The following is a 23584-nucleotide window of genomic DNA, read 5'->3' as shown; positions in this document are numbered from 1 at the left end:
AAAGAACTGGCAGCTTTATTCACCAGATCCTTTCTGGCTGGATGTCTATACACAACTAACTAAATACTTCCAAAGTCCTGTCTCAGACTGTGTTGTGTAGAATAAGAGAGAGTCATACTATCTAAATATGAACATGCAACAATAAATTAACCCCAGTTAGTGCAAAGGAACATAAATTCCACCCCTTTAATGGTAAGGGCTGCTAAGCCTATCATTTGTTTCCTTCCATGGCACAATAGCTCTTCTTTCTGCCTGCCATGAGATGGGTTCACAAAGGTAATCTCTTGCCAATCATGGTCATCATTCAACCCAAACCAATACATAGATTATACTTACACAACTCCTTAAAATCCCTGACTGTTTTCTCACCAGATATAACACAAAGCAGCCTATGAACTCAGACCGATATTTTTGAAATTCGGTTATGTTTGTTTTCTTACTAATATTCAGGGAGTAGGTTAGGGTGTGGGACATCTTCTCTTGGTCGGTACATGTATAACCAAATCATCATCCTGCAACTTGTAAAATATGATTGCATAGGAGATATTGGTAGTCTGCCCTAAGGGAAGTTCTGGATAATAGAGACTCATAATTAGAATTCCCATGTATTTGATTTAATACAGTTTCCATCAGTGTCACAGAAATATGAGTGGCTGTGAAATTCAGAGTCATCATTGCCCCTAGAAACTTATTTATACACTTCCAACTTTGAAAAGGGCAAAGAACTCATACCAAAAAATTCCAATCCGACTACTCCTTATCCTTAGGGTGGCTGCTGAAACTTATAGTAGTTCAAGATCTAGAGGTTTCAGCTGGTAGCGCATGATCTACTTATGCTGATGCCCAATCCATCTACTTTTAATCAAACAGCCCCTTTATCTGTAAATCCCCAATCACAGCATGAAGGATGTGTGGATCTGCTGATAAGAAATTTTTGCAGGAAAAGAGCATCTGGACAGATAACAGTTTTATTTCCAGGGCTGCTGGCAGGAACTCTAACACCTCATTTATTCCAGATGTATAAAGGTCCACTGTGTAGATCTGAGAGTAGAGCTGAGCATTTAACAGCTATGGTAACAGAATGTATACCCACACACCATATGTGATGGTAAATATCAAGTTAAAAGGATATTGATCATACTATCCCAATTTGGAATTAAAGCTTGTTAGCATTTAGTTTTCCATGGGGCCCAATTCTCTACTCTGTTACACTGGTTTTACATCTATGTAATGTGATATGATTTCAGTGGAAATATACCAATCTGACATTGGTATATCAGGGAGGCGACTCAGATCCATAGTCTTCCAAAGGAAATGATAATAACCCAGCTGCATGAGTCATTTAAAACTGTACTGGACTAAGTACTACTTTTGGGAGCACTCCTGTATTGGCTATCACAGCAAAGTAGAGCAAAAAGGAGAATAGACAAAACTGAAGGCATCTTTTCCATCTCTAAATTCTGTGATAACACCTATGTAACCTAGTCCAATAAACAGTTATGTGGAAGGTCTGAACTAATTAGTCTCCAAAATCAGAAGGAAATGAACTTGCCAAATGAGCCTCTGTAATTCAAATTTGCTTAAAGGGTATTCTTTCTGCCCTAAATATAATTCTGTACACACAATATCATATACATGGAAGATTTTGTTAAAACAGTTCATGGATAAAGCAATTAAAGCAATAGTACGTTAGCTGGTCTGCTACAGAGATTATGAAAAGTGTGTGTATATGGTGATGGGAGATCCAACACTGTTCACGGCCTTCAGAGTACAAATTTGACAAAGAGAGATATACCTTATATTCTTTTATTGCCTATTTTCAAAGCTATAATAGTAGACACTTTTCTCTGAGTAAAGACTGTTATTGTGTTATACCCCACTGCTAAAGCTAGTGGTTCTGAAATTAATTTTGTCAAAAGGTGAAAGTAATTTCTCAGACAAAAAGTGTGTGCTACTGGCAGGATGCATTTTACAGTTTTCCGCTGAACTGCAGATCAACTAAAAAACAATAACAAAACAAAACAAAAGTGTCCTCCCTAAGCACTGTGGTGTAGAGCCAGAGCCAGATATTTCAAAGGTCACTGTTGGGCATATACCAATTTGATACAAAGAGTTAAATGACACAGTTTGAAAGGGCTTTTATTTATTCATTTATTCATGTAAGTGTGCTGCTACATTCATGCAGTGTTACATGTATACACATCTGCAGCATTAGACAACTTTGTTTTTAGACTGGCTTTGTTAATTTCATTTTAAAGCTACTGAAATGTATGCTGGACAATAACCCTTTTCAAATACATAATTGTACATAAATTTAAAAAGTGCAATTCATTTTCTGTGGGAACTTGAGAGGGGAAAGTGTCTCAAGTGACATTTGAGACATTTAAAACAAGACTGGATGATTTACAGAGGACAATCCTAAGCTAGACAAGATGACCTAATAGGTCTTCTCCATCTCTCTCTTTTATGATTCAGTGAATAATATGGGGCTAACAGTAGTAAATCAGTAAAGAGAGATGCAATATGCAACTGGAACATTACTATATTTGGTTGGAGTCTTCTAACTGTGATCCAGAGCAAACATTGGAAGTACTGATTTCACACCGCCTTAAGCATTTTTTCTATGCTTATTATTTGTAATAAAGCAATCATTAACTTTCTCAACTGATAGGACTTAAGAAAGAAAATTCAGCCTGATGGAGCTTGTAAATAGCCCTGAAGGGATAAGGGATAAGACCAAAAGCTATCACAGGCCAAATCCAGCTTGGCCATTGTTTTCTAGGGGATTGCTCATGAAAATGAGGCAAACTAGATTTGGCCCAGGAAGCTAGTCACATAGACTGGCATAACTTAGCCCTGCAGAAACCTTTCAGTGCTGGTGCAACTATCGCTCACACTCAGGGACGCCTTCACTCCCAAAAACAAAATTACGATGAGATGCTAAAATACTGCTGACAAATATTCCCACTTTTACAGATACTCCAGCTCTTTAACTAACATAATTTCATATACAAAATAGTTCACTACATCCAGCTTGCCAATAAAAAAATAACCCAAAGAGAGCTTTGCAAACCTAAAGCCTGGCCTACACACAGCTTGTGTACAGGTATAACTCTGTTGGTTAGGGGGTGTGGGATTTCACTGAAATACTTGTATAACCCCAAGTGTGGACACAGTTATATCAGTATAAATGTGCCGTGAGCCAGTGTAGATTACTCCCCTGTCGGTGTGGGCACGTTTATATTGGTATTACTGTAACCACACTAGGGGAATTGTATTGCTTTAGCTATCCCAGTATAAAATCAACTTGCATATATCAGGGTAGCAGGATGGGGCCCACAGTCAAAAAAAATTACGACATCGTTTTTCATCCATAGAGTTTTGTTTAGCAGTTGTATGTATCATTTTCTAGAGAGTCTACCAAATAAATCACCAAAAGCAAGGCACATAAATCCAGATGGAATGTTCATAGTGCTGACCTGACTCCCAATTCGACTGATATTAATGAGAGCTGAGAGCGTTCAGCACCTAGAAGACTCAACACCATGTTCTAGAAACTTACAGTAAAGAAAAAAAAATGTTTCTAAATTATCTTTTTCTTGGGGTTGCGTTTGTACTGACAAAATCAATTTAATATTTTTTTTTTAACTGACAGTAACTTTACTCAATCATGAGAGGTTTTGTAGAACAGTTCAGAGGAGACATTCTTGAAAAAAAAAACATATCTTCACTGTAGGGTTGCACTTTCATTGTTACTGCAGTTGCTTTTCTTCTATGTGAAGAAAGTACAGGAGAGTAAAAGTGAGGGAAATGTTTGTAATTTTTAACCGAGGGGGCATTTTACCTTATGATTGCTAAGTTGTGATCAAGTTGCAATCTATGACCCTGAGGATTGGTGTCTGTGTATCTACATCTTGAATATCTATATAAAATACTAGAACACATGCAATCAATTCTACATCTCACACAAGTAACCCTTATGCATTAGAGAAGTCTCATTTACTTCTATGGAACTACCCAAACAGCTAAGAACTATTTGTGTCACTAAATGGTGTAAGACTGTGCCTTTGGTTAAGAAGTGAAAAATTCTCTTTGCTCTAATTTAAACTTTCCCTGTTGTTTTTTGATTAAGCAGTGATATGAGCTGCCAACTTCAGTAGGGAAAGACACAATCTTACAGTATGAGCCTATTTCAGTCCTGATAAGGTGCTGTTAATGCTTTCCATGCAGGGATCTGACCTTTTCTGGCTTTAATGGATCATGTAATATTTGTGTACAGTTTTTAATAGCTGCTGTGGGAGAAGTGCCTAACACCAGCTTGCACAAGTATTACTCTAGGCAGAAATCATTGCGAGTAGAGGCCCAATAGCTTTACCTGGAATTTTTTGATGGGAGGGGGTGATATTTTAAAATCATGTGGCCTAATCCCGCACTTCTCACTCAAATTCATTGATATTAACAGGAATATTGCCTGAGCAAAAAGTGCAGAACAGGGCCATTGGCTTATTTCATTATTTCAAAAAGCAACTGATTGGATGTCTGCCAGTCTGGGAGCTGTTTTATTTTTAGAGAATCCCAATTAAATTATACATAAAACAGCCTTTTGAACAAAGGAGAAATCATCCCTCTCTCCGCCCCCCGGCCCGCCACACACCTTCTGGCCCCCTCAATCCAAGTAGTTCTAATATGGTACCATTTGAGAAGAAGAGTGATAAAAGGAACAAAGGGTCCTCTCCTGCTTAACTCTTAGTCAGGATCTGGCCCCACATGAGTAAGGACTTGCAGGATCAGATTATCATGGGTATTTAAAGGTTATCGCTCCAAATATATTTCAGAATTATTCTTTTTGTTTTAATTTCTGTGACTGTGGTCTTTAACCCATAACTGTCACAGAGAATTACAATATTAATCAGTTGAATAGCTGGCCCATGATTAATAATTACGAAGGTGACCTTTTGACTTGAAAGCCATGTCAGAAAATTTTCTTTGACCTTTCGGTACTCATGCTCTGTAAGGGCCAGATCCTCCAATGTGCCAATCAGCTCCTGTGACATGCAGCATACCCTTTGCCTTGCATGAACTTCAATGGGGGCTGAAGAGCGCTCAGCACCTTGCAGGATTGAGCAGGATGGACCTGATCCTGCATTATTGGAAGTTTCTGGGAGTTTTACCTGAACAAGGTCTGCGAGGTCAATTTCAATGACATTGGTCTCTTGAATGAACCACAAGGTCTGCACACTTATATAAATACATCCTCATGTTAAACTAAGTCAAAGAAAGTTTCTTTTAAAATACATTAATAACATTTGAGGTAAAACATACCGAAGACTTTTAAGCAATAGAACTACGAGCACAAGATTTCTTTTTCTTTTTTAAAAATGATGTTTGCAGAACTCTTTATGCATCATTAAGGTTTCTGGAATCCTAACCACAGCATGATGGATTTGTTTTAAAAGGTTCTAGTATTTAGTTTAGATTCACTTCAAAGTGCCATGTCAGAAAGAAGAAAATAAAGGCAGTTAGTTGCGTAAATCACAAGTAAAAATGAGAGGGAACATGAAGGTTCCAACAACTTTGCCATCAACTGAAAATAAAAAAGTTTATTGTACTAAAACAAGATTTTACTGTTTGATGCAACTAGAATATATTTGTTGAAGGGAGAATAGTTTTTATTTAAAATATTTTTCATAGGGTTAGTGGTGGCGGTTCTGCTGGGTTTTTTAAATCAGTTTGTTTTAATAAAACAGCTCAAAAAAGGAATAGGGTTTAATAATGATGCTTAATGGTCATTTTTCTTTGTCAGTTAATTGAAAGGACAAAGTAAAACATTGCTCGAGGAGAAATAAACCTAGTGTCTTCAATATAAGCTAATTTAGCCTTCTTTAAAATAGTAACTTTACTGTTGTATCTTTCTGCTCCATTTAAATAAAGAACAGAAATATTTTCCACAAGTAAATGCAGATCTGTATATTTCTACTGCAAATATAAGCTCTTTTAATTTCTTTAGCAAATAAATAAATAAAAAAAAAAAACATAAAAGCTCCTGAGTAAAGACTGCCCAAGGGGAGGGAGGAAAAAAAAAAACTCCTAAAACCACCATATTACCAAGCATTAATGCACCAAATACAATCCGGAACATGTCAAACAATGGTATCCACCCACCTAAGAAATGTGCTAATCTAAATCCTCAGTTGCTGTTAACAATAATTAACTAAAACATGAAATATGAATATGGATCCAAGCAAGAGACAAATTAGTATTGAGAAACTGTGTTTAACAATCACCTAAAAGAGACCATCTGTTTATAAAGACCCTTTTTTCCTTGATCTCTGACATGTATTCATAATATAGACACAGCTGGATTTTTTTTTCCTTTTATAAATACCCTGATACTATAAAGTCCTACCTACAGTATATCTGGTATGAATGTTTGTCTCAAGTTTCAGTTGTTATGTCAGCACTCTGGGGCAATAAAATTTCACTTACAATCATCAGGCTTTGGAGTAAGTATTAAAACATCAGATGGACGGCACTGCTTTCTTTATTCACATAGGGCAGTACTTGATTAATTTTTTTAACGCTGATCGTATTCTCAGTGCTCTCTGGAATAGGTGTCTAGATGTCTCCTGTTCTTTAAATTACTAGTACAGTCCTGACTGGGACTTGGGTTTGTTTTGTTTGCTTAAATAGTTGTTATATTACATTACCAACAGAGGACACTACTTTGGGAAGATTGAAGGAAAGTTAGATGACTTCTAGGTATCAAAAAGCAAAGCAATTCATATACCATGTTTTCAATCTACTTTAGAGAAGAAAAGAGAGGGAAAAAACACACACCATTGATCCTACACTTCTCACAGATAGAGGTCACTAATGGACTGAATTTGAATCAATGTGGTAGAAACCGCAAAGTTATATGGAAGTAATCTAGGGAAAAATGAACTCATTTTGAGATTAAAGAAGAGGTAGCAGAGATGATTAAGAAAAGCCCTCACCTTCACAGAAACAATGTTATCCTAAAGCCACCCTCTTTCCAGTCTGTTAAACAGACAGTGCCATAATGGGAAAGCCTGATAGAGTTGGACATTTGAACCCCTGCTTGTTTTTGAGTTTGTAAACCTCAGTTTACCTTTTTCTTCTGTTAAAAAGTATGGAAAAATCAAACCTGATAAGATGCTACACTTTGGAGATCTGCTATTTTAAGCAATTCAAGACTAGCACATTCTTGATTCTGGATTGAAACCATACCCCATGTAATGCAGATTCCAACTGGGAGGGTGTAGAGTTGCTATAGGGTGATATGCCTAAATCCTAAATCAAGCAATCCAACAGGCCAGGATATAAATGTGACCTGTAACAGTGACTCAGATTAGATCCAGACAGAGGCAAACCAGGATAAAATATCAACATAAGAAATATAGGGTGTATGTGTGTGTGTCAGGAGGGAATCTTTTTAGAATACCATGTGCATTCCAACACAATTCCTCTTTGTTACAGCCTTGGACTTTGAAAAGTGTGAGGAGTGTTCTAATCACAGATAATTTTACAAGCACTGCATTAGCACGGGGATTAGAATTGCTTCATTTACACAGTTTCTGGCCTGCATGATCATTCTTTTAACTGCCTGGTTACCCAGTCAGGAGGGAGAACAGCAATTTAGACAGAAATTCCTCTACAAATAGAGAAGTTCAAGGTGCATATGCAATGCCCCATCATAGCCCACATATATATTTTGCAATGTTTCATTCTGGATTCATTTTCAAGAGCAACATCAACCTGGAATAAATCAGTATTGTATTTATTTTTTTTTCTACAAGTCACTTTTTAAATTTAGTAATCCTGGCTTTTAGACGCATCTGTTGTATCACGGTGCTGCAGAGCCATGCCTCAATGACAGCCATGCACATTACGACTCTTTATTTCAAAGAGAGAGAGAAAAGATTTATTGGTGCGGTACCTTTAAATTAATTTGGAAAAATGACAGAAGGCTAGTGCTGTTCCCCCCCCCCCCCCCCCGCCGCCATGCACACTTTCATTTCCATATAGATATAAAGACTTCTCAGTGACTTTTCTCTGAATTCATGATTGAATAAAAGGTGCCTTTGGGTAAAAATCACATTATTCAATGAAGCCATGAATGAGGTGCATGGGAGGTTTAGGGGTTGTTGGGGTTTTTTTCTGAGTAAAGACTGCAGGATTCGGCTCCACACGTTAACTCAAGCTTGAGATCTATTAGATTCTATTAGTTTGCAAGCTTTGAGAAGTTAGATGCAGTAGATAAAAGTGTGTGTGTGAGAGAGAGAGAAAGAGAGAGAGAGAGAGAGAGAGAGAGCGCTCTGACTGGGTTTAGTATCTCTCCCGCTTCCCAGAAAATGCAACCAGACTCTTCTTTGCTGTTTAGCAGTGGCTTTGCATGACCAAAAAGCAGCATCTGCTTTACAGCCGGTGTTTTGTTTTTGTTTTTATCCTCACACGATGGAGAGGTGGGTTTTTTTTTGTTTTTTGTTTTGTTTTTGTTTTTTTAAATCATCATGATTTGACTATTTACATTCGAGGCTGCTGTCTATTTGGAAGACTTGATGCATTTTTTTTTCTTTCTTGCTCTTACTCATGCACCCACCCCTGGTCAAGTCGCCTTAGGGATCTGATGAATTCTGATGCTTGTACAGTTAGTTCCCTTTTCTCCCCTTGGCTGTTCATTTGGATTTCTTAATGCTTGTCAGCAGTGAGCAATCTGCTATCTCCTCCGAACCTAGCTCATCTGTTAAAATTCCAGTTGCCAAAAAGATCCCCCCCCGCTGCCCCCCAAAATAATCAAACACCACTCCCACCCCTCGAGATTATAACTCAGAGGTTCGTTTCTACTGATCTTCTAGGTGTTTCCGTTGAAAGCTGGAGCCTTGTTTCTCGATCATGGAGAGGTTGGGGTGCACATACGTGCCCGGGGAGGGGGGTTGTTTTTTGTATGGATTCTAAAATGGTAGCGGACAATCTATGGTCATCAAAAGGATTTGCGATGATGGGGATGAAAGCTTTGAGATCTACTCAAAATACACTCTGATTGAAACAAACCAAGGCCAGGAAACTTACACTGCAATTCACTAACAGGCGTAAAATAACCGAGCATCCCTCCTGACACTTGTCACATACCATTCATAAATGTGTGTGTGTGTGTGTGTGTCACACACACACACACACACGGTCTCTAATGAGATGGAGGGTGATATGTCTAGTATAGAACCCGATCCTGGATCATTAACTTCTTACCTCCTTCTGTTGAGGTGGGGGGTAGCTGCAAACTACTGGGGAACTGGAATTAGCAGGGAGGAAAGGGGAGAAATGAAATCTCATCCGTACCTGGCAGGGCTGGGAGTCCTTCTCCGGCACCGATCATAATCCCCCTCTGCGCCTTTTGCCCCCCACACCAAAACTTTTGCAGCAGCTGACGGCGCTTCTCCGTGGTGGTGGCCGGGCCGGTCGCCTCTGGCAGTATCCAATGCAGTGCGGGCGAAAAGCTGCCGGAGCCCGAGCCCGCCCTGCAGGCTCCGCTTCCCCGCAGGCTGGCGCTTGCCTGTGCCTCCTCCCCGGAGCGCTCCGTTCCCCTTCTCTCTCCTTCCTCCCTTAGGAGGCAGCGGCATCATCCTCCCCCTTTCTCCTCCACCTCCTCCTCCAACGCGCAGCCCAGGGCGCGGGCATCCCCAGCACGCTTGCTCTCCGCGCTTCTCTCCCTGCCCTCCCGCTGCCCCCCAATAAATAAATGAAGGGAGGAAGGAAGGGAAGGAGAAGCCGAAGGAACCGGATCAAGCCTGGTCTTTTCTCCGCTGGAGACGCGTGGATCGCATGAGGAGGAGCCACAGAGACCCAGGACCCCGTGCAGCCTCCGGAGGGACCGGACACCTATGTATGAATATACGCGGGTCCGTCTGTCTCCTTCTCGCTCCTCGTCCTGGGCTTGCTTTCAGCCGGGCTTGCAGGCTGACCTTAGCCGTTATGATGCCCCAGATCTGACTATTCCCTGCTAATGTAAGTCGTGCTTTTTCCTCTCTCTTTCCCTCTCCCCCCCCCCCCGCCTGACACCCCAGGGAGATGTTTACAGTAATGAATTCAGTTGATAGCCATCTCTCTCTCCCCCTCTCCTGGAGTCCCTCCCACATTGCTAGTTTAAAGAATGCTTGGAAGGCAGCGCAGGGCTGCAACTTAGAGCTTTCCAAGAGGCAAAGTCAGGCTCTGAGGGTTGGGTGTTTTTTTTGTTTTGTTTTGTTTTGTTTTTTAACCCACCCCTTGCCGAAAGCGGTGTCTGCCCCATCAGATTAGTGCCTACGCGCAGCTCACTATATGGAGCGTTGGCATTGCGAAGCGCGCTAGAAGGGTTACAGTCTAGATCCGGGCCGATGTGCGTGCTTTAGTTGTTTTAATGGCAAAGAGGGGCTCTCCTTGCAGCCCTCTCGCCAAATAGCTGTGCCAAAGAAGGTAACACTGGCAACATAGCGCTATTCTTGCATAATGAATCCCCCTCCTCCCCCCGTTAGGAATAAGGCCACCGTGTGATCTGCGACTGTTCCTGTCTCCTGTCTGAGGGCTATTGGATCCTATCAATGGGGATTGGTTTAAATAAAAGAAACTCCCGGGGCCAGTGATCCAAAAGGAGAGGTTCCCCACAAATTATAATAATCCTCTCCGCCAACATGGCGTTATTTCACTTGCAGGCAACCTCTGACGATTTCTTTCTCTCTCTTTCTCTTTTCCCCTCTCTAAGAACTTTTATCTGGGAAATAACAACAAAACAATACAATCATATCCTTGGGGAAAGAGACGGATCTTTTTAAATACTCTGTCTGATTGCCCTGATCAGCCAGCCAGACTTTAAAACTGCTGGAGAAACCTGGGGATGTATTTTATGGCCAACTATGTCTTGTCATGCATATCAAATAAACCCCATACTGATGTCTTGGACGGAGCCAAGAACCCCTTTAGTTTTGGGTTTGTTTTTTTTTTTGCACACGTTCCAGATTGTCTGCATTTCTTTCAGTGGGAAAGAAGAAGAAAAAAAAAACCAAACCCTTCCTAGTTCACTAGTAAGTGCCTGCCATGTTCTAACAAGTAAAGATAAAAGCTGTGTTATTTAATTTTGAAGAGCAAGTTACAATATAGACTTTCGGGGGCGGGCAGCGGGGGGACGGCTACCTGGAAAGTGCAGGACACAGATTGTGTTTTAAGTTATTACAGGGGAGGGTAGAGAGGAAAAGAGAGGGGAGAATAGGCGAATTCGATCCATTCCATGTGTCTATTAGCCGGGAAAGGCAATTGAAGTGTCTCGGGATGTATTTATTCGTTGCTTTTGACTGCATGATTAACTTGAAATGTCTGTTCATCTGTAGTTTAAAAGTGGAGCCATTTGACAACGGTTTCTGAATCTTATTCTAAATTAATTTGGGGGTCTAAATTATTCCCCCCCTTTTCAAGGGCATACCTCATCCTGAGGCCCCTTGATGGGGGAAACTCTATTTGATGCACTAAACAGAGATGGCCAATGTTTAGAGAATGGACTTGTGCGCCTTACTCTGTGCCCCTCTCTCCTTTATAAACCCTGTCACACACCACCACCACTTGGACCTTCCCTTCCACCCGCCAACCTTTCCCCACAGTGTAGGGCCCTTAAAGGTGGGTAGAGAAAGGTTACAATTATAGCGCCCTGGAGTAGACCGCAGCCCAGACAGATTGTATTGCAGAAGTGCGCTCTAAAGAATGCCAAGGGGCAAATCAGGGGCGAAGGGCAGCCTGCCTGCCTGTGCCATCTTGCCAGGAACTTCCCTCCGCGGATGCCACATCAAAGCTTTGCTGCTCACTGCACTGCCCAGTGCCGGAGCTTTGTTTTCCGGAGCACAGCAGAAGCCGCCTGTTACCGCCACCCTCCTCCCCCCGACCTTGATCTTGCTTCCAGATGACACATTTCTCTACACCGGTGCAGTGCCGCGACCGGGGAGGGGGGAGACGAGAATATCCTGCCCTTCTGTAGGGGCTTGGGGGTGACAAGAGTTGTCTGCATGATGGCAAACGCCTAGCGGCTTTATTACCTTTGCAGCACAGGGGTGGCAGCAGGTGTCTTCTCCAGAGTCCCACAGGGATCAGTAGGATTCTGGTCACAAACCATGGCCAAGGCGCTTGTGCCGCGAGTTCGCCCGGGCTCAGACAGGAGTACTGTGCAAGCCAGGGAAAGCTGAAGCGCAGAGCTGGCCCCGTTCAAGGCAGGGTGGAAATAATCACTAATGAGGAGAAGGGCTGCCGCCATCAAACCTACTCTCTGCGTGCAGCTTCATGCTGGCCCCGAGGAATGAAAGTAGCGCCAGCCCTAAGGGGTTAAATGGGACCCAAACATTCCAGAGAATGGACAGAGTCTTTCAAAGCTCGATTCGGAGTCTTTTTTAAAGGACCAGGAGCCCTGTTAGGGCGATGGGGGGCTTTTAAAGGTAATTATTTTAAAGTTAGTTTTACTGAAGCTGAGTGACTGATACAAGGTGAGAGACATTTTCTCCTTGCCAGCCCTTACAAATAGCCTCTTTTAAAAAGCTATCAGTGGGACTAATTGCAAGGGAGGTTTGCTGCACTATCTCCACCCCCGCGCCCCCCACCCCAGGATAGAGCCGCTCTTCACAAATGCCTGGCTGTAGGTGCTGGAACTATAGATGCTGAAGCAGCTCCAGGCTTGAAGCGGTTTCCTTTCTAGACAGGGTTTGCAGTTTGGTTCAATGGCTCTCAGCCACCCCCACTACACAAATTGTTCCAACACCCCCGCCTGACTTGGTGAGATCTGCTTTGCGTAGCAATGTTGGAGCTTGCTGCTCTGACTTGTAGGCACAGAGAGTAGCCATAGAGTTATGTCTGGTTCCCCCATCTCAAGTTAAGGTCAAAGAGAGAGAGAGAGAGAGAGAGAGAAGTATATAGACCAACACAGTCGTCAATTCTAGCTCATCCCATCCCAGAAGGAAAGATGCAACTGACCCAGCTGTTACCTGCTGTAGCGGAGGTTCCTCCTAGGGAATCTCCCCCAAACCCCACTGGGTCAGGAAGGTTGAAAAGAGAGAAACTTACAGAAGAGAGGGACTCCTGCATGGTATTGTTTTAAGGATCACCACCAAGGTCTCCTTTTTTTCATAGCTGGCAATGGTCACCATCACCCTAGCTTCCTCTTAAGGAAAGGGAGGACGGAAAGGAGCTTCCGGAGCTGCTGTCCAGCCGGTCACTGAACCCTGACACCCCACTGGCTGGGCACGGACGAGCTCACGGCTGAAGTGGTTAAAACGCCCTTTTTAATTTTTTTATTTATTTATTTTCTTCCCCCTTCCCCCAGCGCTTCCAGCTCAACGAGGCTGAGCGATCTTATCGATGTGTGATCATTACTCACTGGTGACAAGCAGAGCCGCAGAACTCCTAAGTGAGTGTGACAGCGTTGCAACGTATGGCTGCGGCGCACCCAGCCTTAGACATAGTCTTCCTCAAACTGTGTCTAGCGGTTTAACCCTTTGCAGCCTCACAGAAGAGCAGTCGCACAGGTCACTGGGAAACCCCAACCCAGCTGGGATTGCCTATTGAAGGTCAACAGCAAAGATGCTTGGCTTATGTCTTTTTATAGCGTGTCCGTTTCTACTCTTAGTTTGCTTTAAACAGACAGTGTAACTCCGTTCTAGCTTGGGAGACAAATATTTCTTCTCTGTGTTTAGGGACTTACTGGATCCTCTAGTTAAAAACAGACCCCTGTGGGGACCACATCTTTTGTCCCTGGCTTGGGAGAGGTCTCGAATCTAGCATGCAAAACTTCAGACAAGTCCTCCCTCTTTGCTATTTCTCCCTCTGTCCCACCTCTGGCACTTTCCCCATCGAGGAGAGTGATGGAGCCGAAAGTACGTATTTGGAAATAGTACTCCATTCAAGCTCCATTCAAGGTTATTTATAGTAGCTTCAACTGGGACAAGTAAAAGTACCCAGAAGAAAAAAGTGAGAGTCCCACGTAGGCAATTCGCCAGTGTTCAAAGGAAAGCTTTACCACCACCATTAAACTTGAACATGTGGGGACACGTTGCCTTCGGGGGGGGGGGGGGAGGGTATTTTGAAATGGGAGAGCTAAGTCTTGTGTAAGTCACAAAGACAATCGCGGGGGCAGGCGAATCTTTCAAAACTAGATCCCACCGGGCTCGATTCTGCTCCGGGACACTTCCACTGCTTTGTAAAGCTTTAAACACGGAGGAAAAAGAGAGAGAAAGAAACCGACAGGCAGAGGCATTATCAACGCTCCACCGATTTTTAATGTGCATTTTAAAAACAACTTCCCAATAACGGATCGTGTCCCCCTTTAAAGAGCTAACATCAGTTGAACGAAACCCATCGATTAAAAGGAGTAAAGATTCTGCTAGAAAGTCTTTTCCAGAACTCCAAACTGATAGTCAGGTCAATACATCTAATCTGCTTTTTCTTTTCATTAAGACTTTAAAACAAGACTGGACAAAACACAGAAGGGAATCATGCTGTACTTGCCAAGGGATAGATCAAGTTTATCCCCCCATCTCTTTAATGTCTTTGATGTATACACAAAATCAAACAAGCCTCCTTGAAAGACTTTATAAAACGCATGAAATATTCCGGAGACAGTTATAAAAAAAAAAACGGATGGCATAAATACTGTGATTATGCCAGAATGAGTCAAGTCTCACAAATATGATTATCATTTCTATCATCCCACTTATGTACAAACAGGAAGCTTTCTAAAAGGGAAAAATTACACATCAATGCCCAGAGAAGCATTAAACAGCAAGACAAGCACTATGCTGTTGTGGAATTGCTTGTAAGTCTCTTTGCTTTGCCAAGGTGGCAGCATAGCACAGGGTTAGGCTCCTTGGAGGAACACAAGAAACATCAACATTCAAGAACACATTGTGGGATAGCTGAGGAGTGCTTTAACCTACCAGCTTTTAAAACCTCCCCCCACCTATTTTAGGCTGATTTATTTATTTATTTATTTATTTATTTCCCTCCTTTGAATGATTAATCTTGGTTATAGCCTGATTGCTTAGACCTTAAACAGTGTCTTTTTCTAAAATTGTTTTTCTTTTCTTTATATGGTTGTAAAGGAAATCACCTGAAAGGAGAACACAGAAATATATACTTCTTAAATGATCTGTGATTATAAGTGGGGCTAGCCTAGAGTGATGTGCCAGTGATCCATACTAAAGGCCCGCTGATGCAATTACTTTTAAGAGTGACAGAAACGATATAACATAAAAAAACAAAACAAAAGAGCTTATTTTGAAGAGGTGGCATTAGAGTGATATTTGTACATTATAAGTGGAAGAAAGGGTAAAGGGAGCTCCAGATATTTCTCTTGATTCAAATAAATGAATCTGTCACAGAATGCCTTCCCTCACCCTGGATTTCTCTTTGCAAACATTCTTCACACACTCTTTGTAAGTTCACCGCAGTGTACTTCATTTATAATACCTCATTCAACTTCATGTCCCAGCCCCACAAGGCTTTTCCCAAGCACAGGCTGAAAGAGTGGGAAGAAAAGTCTCACTACTGAGATCCTGGGCTTCTTTACCCTTCCTTACAGCTTCCCTTCCTGTCTACCCTTTAACAGTGCCCACTGGATATATTGAATCCCCTTGTTAACTAGTTAAGAACCCCACCCTTACTCAAGTATCTCCCCAATTTGGCTCCTGCAGAGTGGAAGCTTGCAGAGTGTGAGTCACCCTTAGGCTTACTCCATTCTGTCACAGAATCTGATAAAAAATCCACTGAAGTGTACTCATTTACTTCAATGGGCTTTGGATCCTGAATTCACAGGAGACAGAAGGGGAAATTGGGACTGTAGTCAGTTTCTGGCAAATAAAATATGTGCTTTTTACTTAGGAACATTTTTTACTTTTATCACTGTGGTTTGAAAAGAAAGAAAGAAAGAAAGAAAGAAAGAAAGAAAGAAAGAAAGAAAGAAAGAAAGAAAGAAAGAAAGAAAGAAAGAAAAAGAATTCAGTAATTTCCCCAGATACCTAAAAGAAGAAAAATCTGTGCAGTGACAGGCCATTATGTTTTTTAATCATTACTATATTGTATTTTGAATTCTGGGAAAGAATGACAGTATAAAACTGTTTGTCTGCAAATTAATAAAACAATTAAGAACATAACGGTGGCCATATTGGGACAGATCAATGGTCCACCGAGCCCAGTATCTTTCTTCCAGCAGTGGCCAGTGCCACATGCTTCAGAAGGAATGAACAGAATAGGACAATTATTGAATGATCGTTCCCCTGTTGTCCAGTCCCATATCTACCAGTTGAGGCTTAGGGACACACAGAGCATAGGGTTGCATCCCTGATCATGTTGGCTAATAGCCATTGATGGACCTATCCTCCATTAAAACAGTTTGGTTAGAGTTATATAAACTTGGAAGGCTGCATTGGATTACCAGGTTTTCTCTGAGCTCTTAATTTTAGAGTGAATTAATGTAATGTAAAAGTACCATTTGTGTTCTGAACTTGGGTCATTTATGTGAACAAGGACAGGATCTGATACTGAACCTGTAAACTATTACTGACCTGCAGGATAAGGTCCTGCAATTTCCAAATATAAAATTTATCTATTTTGGAGGCTTTTATTTCTTTCTTTTCTTAATTGCCTTCCCAATTCATAGTTATCTGCTATATATTGACTGGAAGGGTCACTTTGGTATCACCAAGTAATAGTGTGCACACTGCATTAGGGTGCTGCACTTCACTTCACGGGTTTGCCCTAGCAGAGATCCTCCGTTCTTTCCTCTTGGAGGTTTCTGCAATTAGCTTTTGACAAAATCATGACAACCTGTTTCTGAGAATTGCCTTCAGGCCATTCCTCACCATCTATTTCCAATAGACACAGGCATCTGGGGAGTTCCGTGGATGTCCTCTTGTCTAAGCATGACAATGTTTCAATGTTTCAATGTTTTCGGTTTGCAATGTCTTTGTTAGTCTTGTTCTTCCAATAAAACCAGGAAATAAGCTGGGCAAAGTCATTCTAAGATCAAAGTCTCCTGAAAATATTTGCTTTTATTTATATATGTATTTAATTGTATTTATTTAGTGATAGTTGTTGTGGACACCTTAGAGACACCTTGTCAAAGACTGTTAAAGCCTGAAGAGATGTAGCTAGATAGTATGTGAAGAGAGATACACTAGAAATTAGACAGATACCCAGACAGATAAAACTAGACTACAATGCAAAATGTTATTATGTTCAAAAGGAGGCTGGATAGCCATCTGTCTTGGATGGTTTAGACACAACAAATCCTACATCTTGGCAGGTGGTTAGACTCGATGACCCTTGCGGTTACCCTATGATTCTATGTTTGAGGAGAGGCCCTTTACCCATTATTAGCTGGCATGATTTGTGCCCAGTGTAACTCAGGACAAATTGTAGTCAGAGAATCACTGATGTCCACTTTTGTGCAACAAATAGCGTATTCAAATAATCACAGGTTCAGTTTTGGCCAATAATTTGCACCTGAAATTCAGGTCACTTAGTTATCTAAATAACTGGCTTGTGAGGACAAGAAGCTGGCTAAGAATCAACAGGCATATGAATTGCTCCTGCGTGTTATTTGTGTGCCCAAAATCTCAAGTGAAAATGGAAGACTGATAAACAAGATGGCCCCTACCTGAGATGAGAGAGAAAGAGAGCTTATTTGTTACTTCACTACCTAGCATGGTAGAAGCTGGAAGTGTAAGAAAAGCCCTTTCTCCATGATGAAAAATGGCCCTTGTGGGTTGTTCCTGAAACAGCATAGAAACTCTTATATCTATTAAAACAAGCCATTGAATTAAGTAGGGAAGTTGTCCATCTCTGGCTCTGTGAGGGAATCTTTATCCATTCACCAAGCCACCCAGCACATGCCTATCAGAGAGACACTCTGCTGGCCATGTACAGAACTGAAAAAGTGAACTACAATAAAAGTCACTCCATCAAATTCATTATGTTGTCTCCTGTGCCTTCATCTCTCCTCTTTCACTTTAAGGGGAGAAGGGCTAGAAGACAGACAATCAGTACAGATCTAGAAACAACACCAGCTTTTGATCAACAAGGCCATCTGCCCTACTTCCCAAATAATCTCAAAAGCCTATTGATTCTAATTTTCTACTGATTAAAAAGTCATGTTCATTTTTATTTGCATATTCATAGATTAAAGAGGCAGAAATCCTTCCTTCTTTTCTGTATCATTCAGTCTGTTTTCAGCTGATCTCAATGAACTTTAGTATTTCCAAGGGGCCATTGTTATGAAAGGGACATTTCAAATGATTTAACAGGATCCACTATGCTTACAGCTCAGTAAACAAAGCAAAAGAGAGAAGTTCAATCCCCTTTTGAAAGTATATATATCTCTGCTTATGAGTCAAATATTGTAACTGTGCTACAAGCATTGATAAAAGCTGTACTACTAGATTTGAGGAATAATGATTTTGATTCCTCTATGAGGTTGGAAAAGTCACATGACACACTGAAGTCTTAATGGTCTGGGGTATTTTGAATGTTCATTGTACTTTTGAAATATTTTGAACCAGTGTGACTCAGATATCACTTTCTGAAGACTCAGATAATACAATGAAGGTAATGGTTGGGATTGTCAGTGGAGCTAAGCACGCAAATCCCATTTAAATTCAGTGGAAATTGAGCACTTAACTCCCATAGGTTTCTCTGAAAACTCCATCTGATAATTCCAGAGGAGTACCATACTGAATCACATTGAAATCCTGAAATAAAGAAGAAACAAAACTATCCCTTAGCATCAGAACATCTTAGGAGCAATGGATAGTTTGAAGGGAAATGACTGTTGACCAAACACCAGGTATTCTAATAAAAACTCTTACTTACACCCATTTTACACTCCATTGACATCGCGGAATAATGTATGATTTATATCAGTGTAAGCAAAAGGAAATGGCCTTATATGTACACAAAAGGATTAATTCCCATCTTCTCCCTGGGAAGCTGAGGGGGAGATTCCTTTATGTGAGCTGGGAGATTGAGACAGGAAGACTGTCTCAGAGTCAAGAGAATGTCTTGAGAATGTCAGAAAGAGACTCCATTTTGAGGGCAGAACATAGACTGCAGAAGATCACAGTAGGCAGGGGACTATGGGTTCCACAAGACTAATTCATAGTTTAAATCTTTAAATGCCTTAAATAATAGGTCTTGTCCATTTTGAAACTAGAATAGTTTCCCGAAACCTATCAGATGCTTAGAGTTGTTAAAAGTTTAACTTTACAAAAACCAACAACCCTAAACTGGACCTTTAATAGCAAGTAGGTTACAGAAGAGAATTTTTTAAAGTGTTTGCTGTAGTTAATTTAGTTGGGGCAAGGTATTGATATGTCTAAGACTATATCACTCCTCTCTCTTGGCCAGAGGTAGGTAAAATTGGTCAGTACTCATCGTTATTGGTTAAGGGTAAAGAAGGAGTGAGGTCTCTACTTATTAAAAGACCAGTTAGGAAGTGTGAGGATTCAGAGAGGACACAGAAGAACAACAACTGACCTCAAAATACCAGTATGGCCAAAGTCCCCCTTGGAATGTTAAAGGTCTTCTTCAAAGTGGTACCGTCAACAGAAATGTGTTATAGATACAGTATAGAGCCCTGTCCTGCTAGCATTACTCATGTGAATAATCCTAATTTCCATGGACCTACTGACATAAGACAAGCAGGGTTTTCCCATAGCTTTGAGAGATTTCTGAAATATTGAGCTCTTTCCACTAGCTGGTGGCAAACCAGTATTCAGTGCCAGAGATAGTTAATCTTATGTAGCAGTGTCTGCAGGGGAAAAAATATAGCTTTCATGTTGAAATCCATTCTGAAGGAGTCTTTTCTGGAACACTGCCTATTTATGACAGAACACAGATGACATTTTGTGAAGATGGTGGACATTTTATATTTGGTTTTGTTTTTTAAAGAAAAATGTTACTGCAAAACAGGTGAAAAAGAAAATCAGACACAATGTCAGCTTCCTTAAGAAGAAAACATAAAGAAAATAACTTGAGCATCAGAGAGCACATACCAAGAATCTTTCCCTTCTGAGGGTATGTCTATACAGCCGATGTTTTAATGTGGCTGTGTAGTCACGGTTCCAGTGCTGGGAGAGAGTTCTCCCCACACTGTAATAAAACCACCTCCATGGGGGGAATAGCTACCAGTGCTGGGATCGTGGATCCCAGCACTGTAGCACTGTCTAAACTGCCTCTTTACAGCATTGAAACTTGCATCGCTCAGGAGGTATTTGATGCCAGTACAGAGCAGAGCACAGAGATAAATAAACAAGAATCACATTATGCTGCTTCTCCAGAAGGTCCCTGTTCCAATGTCTATTACTTGAGGGCAGAAAAGTATGTCATTCTGCTGCAGACTGATCACCTGAAAGAAAAGCTAAAAAGCAAGCAAAATTACCTAGCAGATGGTATCTATTTGGCATCCTGATAAATTGACACTAAATTTTCAGATCTTTGAGAGGATTCTGAGGTAATGAAAACGTCTTGTGAAACAATTTGTTTAGCTTTTCAGCAGTACAAAGCACCCATGTTACAAATTTGTAGATAGTGAGAGATAGAAAGGTAGTCAGAGTAGTCAGCACCTTTTCAATCTGCATTAAAACAAATGACCTGGCTGATGCACTGGTTTCATTTCTCTCAATCCCAAACTTGTTTTCAAGATCTGGTAAAAGAACGTTTATGCCACTTTAATAGTCTCTTTATAGCCAGGAAAATTTTGCATTTTAGACTTAGGGAACTGTTGATAGAATGAAGGAGGTTAGAACTCTGACTAGTTCTACTTAACCAGTGAAACATTCATCATGCATTCAGGAAAATGTTCCTTTATGGCTGAAAGATGGAAGGGATGTAGTTTAATGAGGTATGAGTACTATATGGAAGTGGAAATACACTGCTGAAAGGTATGAGGCTACTTGTGTTGATATTATGAAGAATATTTTTGTCATTGATATGAATCACATTTCTCATAATGTCATTCCCTTTCTTTAGAAGGGACTGGGAAAGATGCTGTATTTTATTTGGCCTTTGGGATACTGAGAGAATCTGTCTGGTGAGCAAACTCATTTACAAAAGCTTACCGGGACTGCAAGCTTAGAGTGAGCTTAATTAAGCTTCGGGAAGGCATCAAATGATAATTTTGTCTCTCTTGTTTCTTCTTCTCTCAGCCTCTGCAGTTCCCAAACCCACAAGTCTCTGGGGAACAGCCTATTCCCACTGTACATTTTATACATTGGTGCAATATGTGATAGAGAGAGGATCATTATATTCAAAGAAACCAGTTCTATGTGTAGTGTTCACATGGATCACAAACCATTATTTTTTCCCCATCACCTTGACCAGTGAAACACTGTACTTATTTCAATCTGATTTCTTGCGTTTAACTCAAAAGGCATCTTCCTCAAATCACAGTAAGTTTTTTTTTTTTTTTTTGTCTTCAGTTAGTGCTGCTTCTTTGGTAGCTATTAATGTTACCAGGAGTGAATTACAGTGGGCTCATTTAGTCAAACACTACATAGACACTGTGTCACAAGCCGAGTAGTTATTAGGAACAGTCATGAGAATATCCTCAGGATAAGTTGAGCTTCTCATTTGAATCATAAAATCTTCTTCCTTTCTTTGTCTCAGGCAGAAAGAATACTAAGAACTTAATATTTTTTTTTTTTTTGTGGGTCAGGAGGAGGCAATAAAGTCCTTTCTGAAGAAAACTGAGCGGCTTGAGTATTTAATAGTTTATTGGAACTTTGCGTGAGGCAAAATGATGGGAGGGAGGGAGGGAGAGAGGGAAAGGTTTCATTTATTTTATTACTATACTTTACACTCAGAGTTCTAAGAGGCACTGGTGCCAACTTTCACAATTTTATCATGAATTTCATGATATTTAATGTTTATTTTAAAGCCCTAGTTTCTGGAGTCAGCTGATTATATGAGAATCACAGCTCTTGTTTTTAAAGAATAAGTTTCTGTTGCTCAGAAAAGCTTGAAAATGTGAACCCTAGAGGCTCAAAACCCAGATGGCAAGTAAAAAGAACTCAGACAATGTTATTTTTAATATCTCATTATTTTAAATCCAGTCTCATGATTTATGGAGATGTGAGTTGTAAATGCTTGGATTTGGCAGTTCTGCTGTTATCTCTATCCCAGGTATTTCTCAGTTATCCATCACCATGGTACATAATCTGTCCCTGATTCTCAATTATTTTTCAGTAGCCAGTGTGCAAATCCATGCACGCTGCTTCACTACTATCTTTAGCATTTTCTATCACTTCACCCACAAGGAACAGGGCCACCTTGACATTTTAATCCAGATGCCCCAAGATGAAAATCTTCTCATTATAAATCAACTATATCCACAAATATTTCATCATTAGACAGTTCAGTATAATGATAATTACCTGAAGATGCTGTTATGTTTCAAGGAACAGGGGAACTTCTTAGTTCAAGGCACTGAGGATAAAAAATGAGATACGTGAACCATAGACTGCTTAAATCATGCCTTCGCTATATGAGTTTTCACATAGCACTGCCTAAACTCTCATGGTCTGGTTTTTGCTCTTCCTTACACAGCTTTTACATTGATGGAACTCAACTGACTTGACTTGACTTATTCTTGATGAGGGTAGATGATTACTGAATCTGGGCCTCAAAATCTTGTCCCAGACACTGGGATGGATTCTCTGGGAAAGTTTCTTCTTTAATTGTTCCAAAGTCCTAATCAGGAATCTCGGGGGGGGGGGGGATGTCCTTACAGTTATTCCCTGTCAACTTAGTAATGACCATCTATATGGATTTATACATATGTGAGTGCAGATAAATGGGGAAAATTTCTCTACTGGGGTAAGTAGGTGAAACTCTATTGAAGTCAGTGGAGCTGTGCCCATTTATACCAGCAGAGAACGTAGCTTTTGCTGTGATGGATCAGGCCTCTAGTACACCTAGGACAGCATCCTGCTACTTCTGAAAATGGCCAGTATCTGAAGTTTAAGAGCAATGTGCACTAATCTGTAAAGAACCTGGCTAATTGTACAAGCTACAGTTCTGGATTAAACAATAAAATAATAATAAAAAGCTAAGAGTGAAGAAACAGAAGTCAAAGATATTGATGATCTTATTCCGGTTGAGTAGCCAGCAAGGCACATTGTATTAATTGGACATGGAGGAGTTCTCTTTTGTTTTGAACTGTTTTTTTAAATGCTCATATTTTGTGAAGCATGTGCGTGCACACACATGAACACACACAATTGGGCTATTAAGACTCAATAGATGCATTGTTTTGTCTTTCTTCTTTCTTTTTCTCATCATTCATTAAAGGATACACAATGACTTGCCTCCCCACATTATTTAAAAATCTATTTCTTTACTCCTCATGTTTCATTGTGAACAAAAAGTAGTCTTGTGCGGCAAAGGCTCATCAAAGTCATAATTATATTTCTTTTGTCTGCATTGAACTGTCTGTCATATGTTAGCATTTGAATGTGCTATATGTCTTTCTGCATTTGTCTGCATTCTTCCTCATTATTTACTGCTCCTC

General features: G+C 40.6%; 1 protein-coding gene and 1 long non-coding RNA gene across 6 annotated transcripts in view; one reads left to right on the top strand and one right to left on the bottom strand.

Annotated features, from left to right (window-relative positions):
• Positions 1-12180, bottom strand: part of FLRT2 (fibronectin leucine rich transmembrane protein 2) — a 69735-nt gene extending 57555 nt beyond the window's left edge. The window contains exon 1 of one of the 2 annotated variants that reach the window (XM_084631254.1): positions 12075-12180. The gene's annotated coding sequence lies outside the window, so the exon portion shown is untranslated. Of the gene's footprint in view, positions 1-9357; positions 10015-12074 lie in introns of those variants that run through there. The other variant, XM_084631253.1, reaches the window with a different exon arrangement.
• Positions 9931-23584, top strand: part of LOC311522198 — a 141318-nt gene continuing 127664 nt past the window's right edge. For 3 of the 4 annotated variants that reach the window (XR_014712072.1, XR_014712074.1, XR_014712075.1), the window contains exon 1: positions 9944-10023. This is a non-coding gene — a long non-coding RNA (uncharacterized lncRNA). Of the gene's footprint in view, positions 10024-23584 lie in introns of all 4 variants that reach the window. The other variant, XR_014712073.1, reaches the window with a different exon arrangement.

The sequence above is a fragment of the Lepidochelys olivacea genome (assembly GCF_965140295.1).
Source record: "Lepidochelys olivacea isolate rLepOli2 genome assembly, chromosome: 6".
NCBI classification, from domain to species: domain Eukaryota; kingdom Metazoa; phylum Chordata; order Testudines; family Cheloniidae; genus Lepidochelys; species Lepidochelys olivacea.
This window is presented reverse-complemented; position numbering and strand designations above follow the sequence as displayed.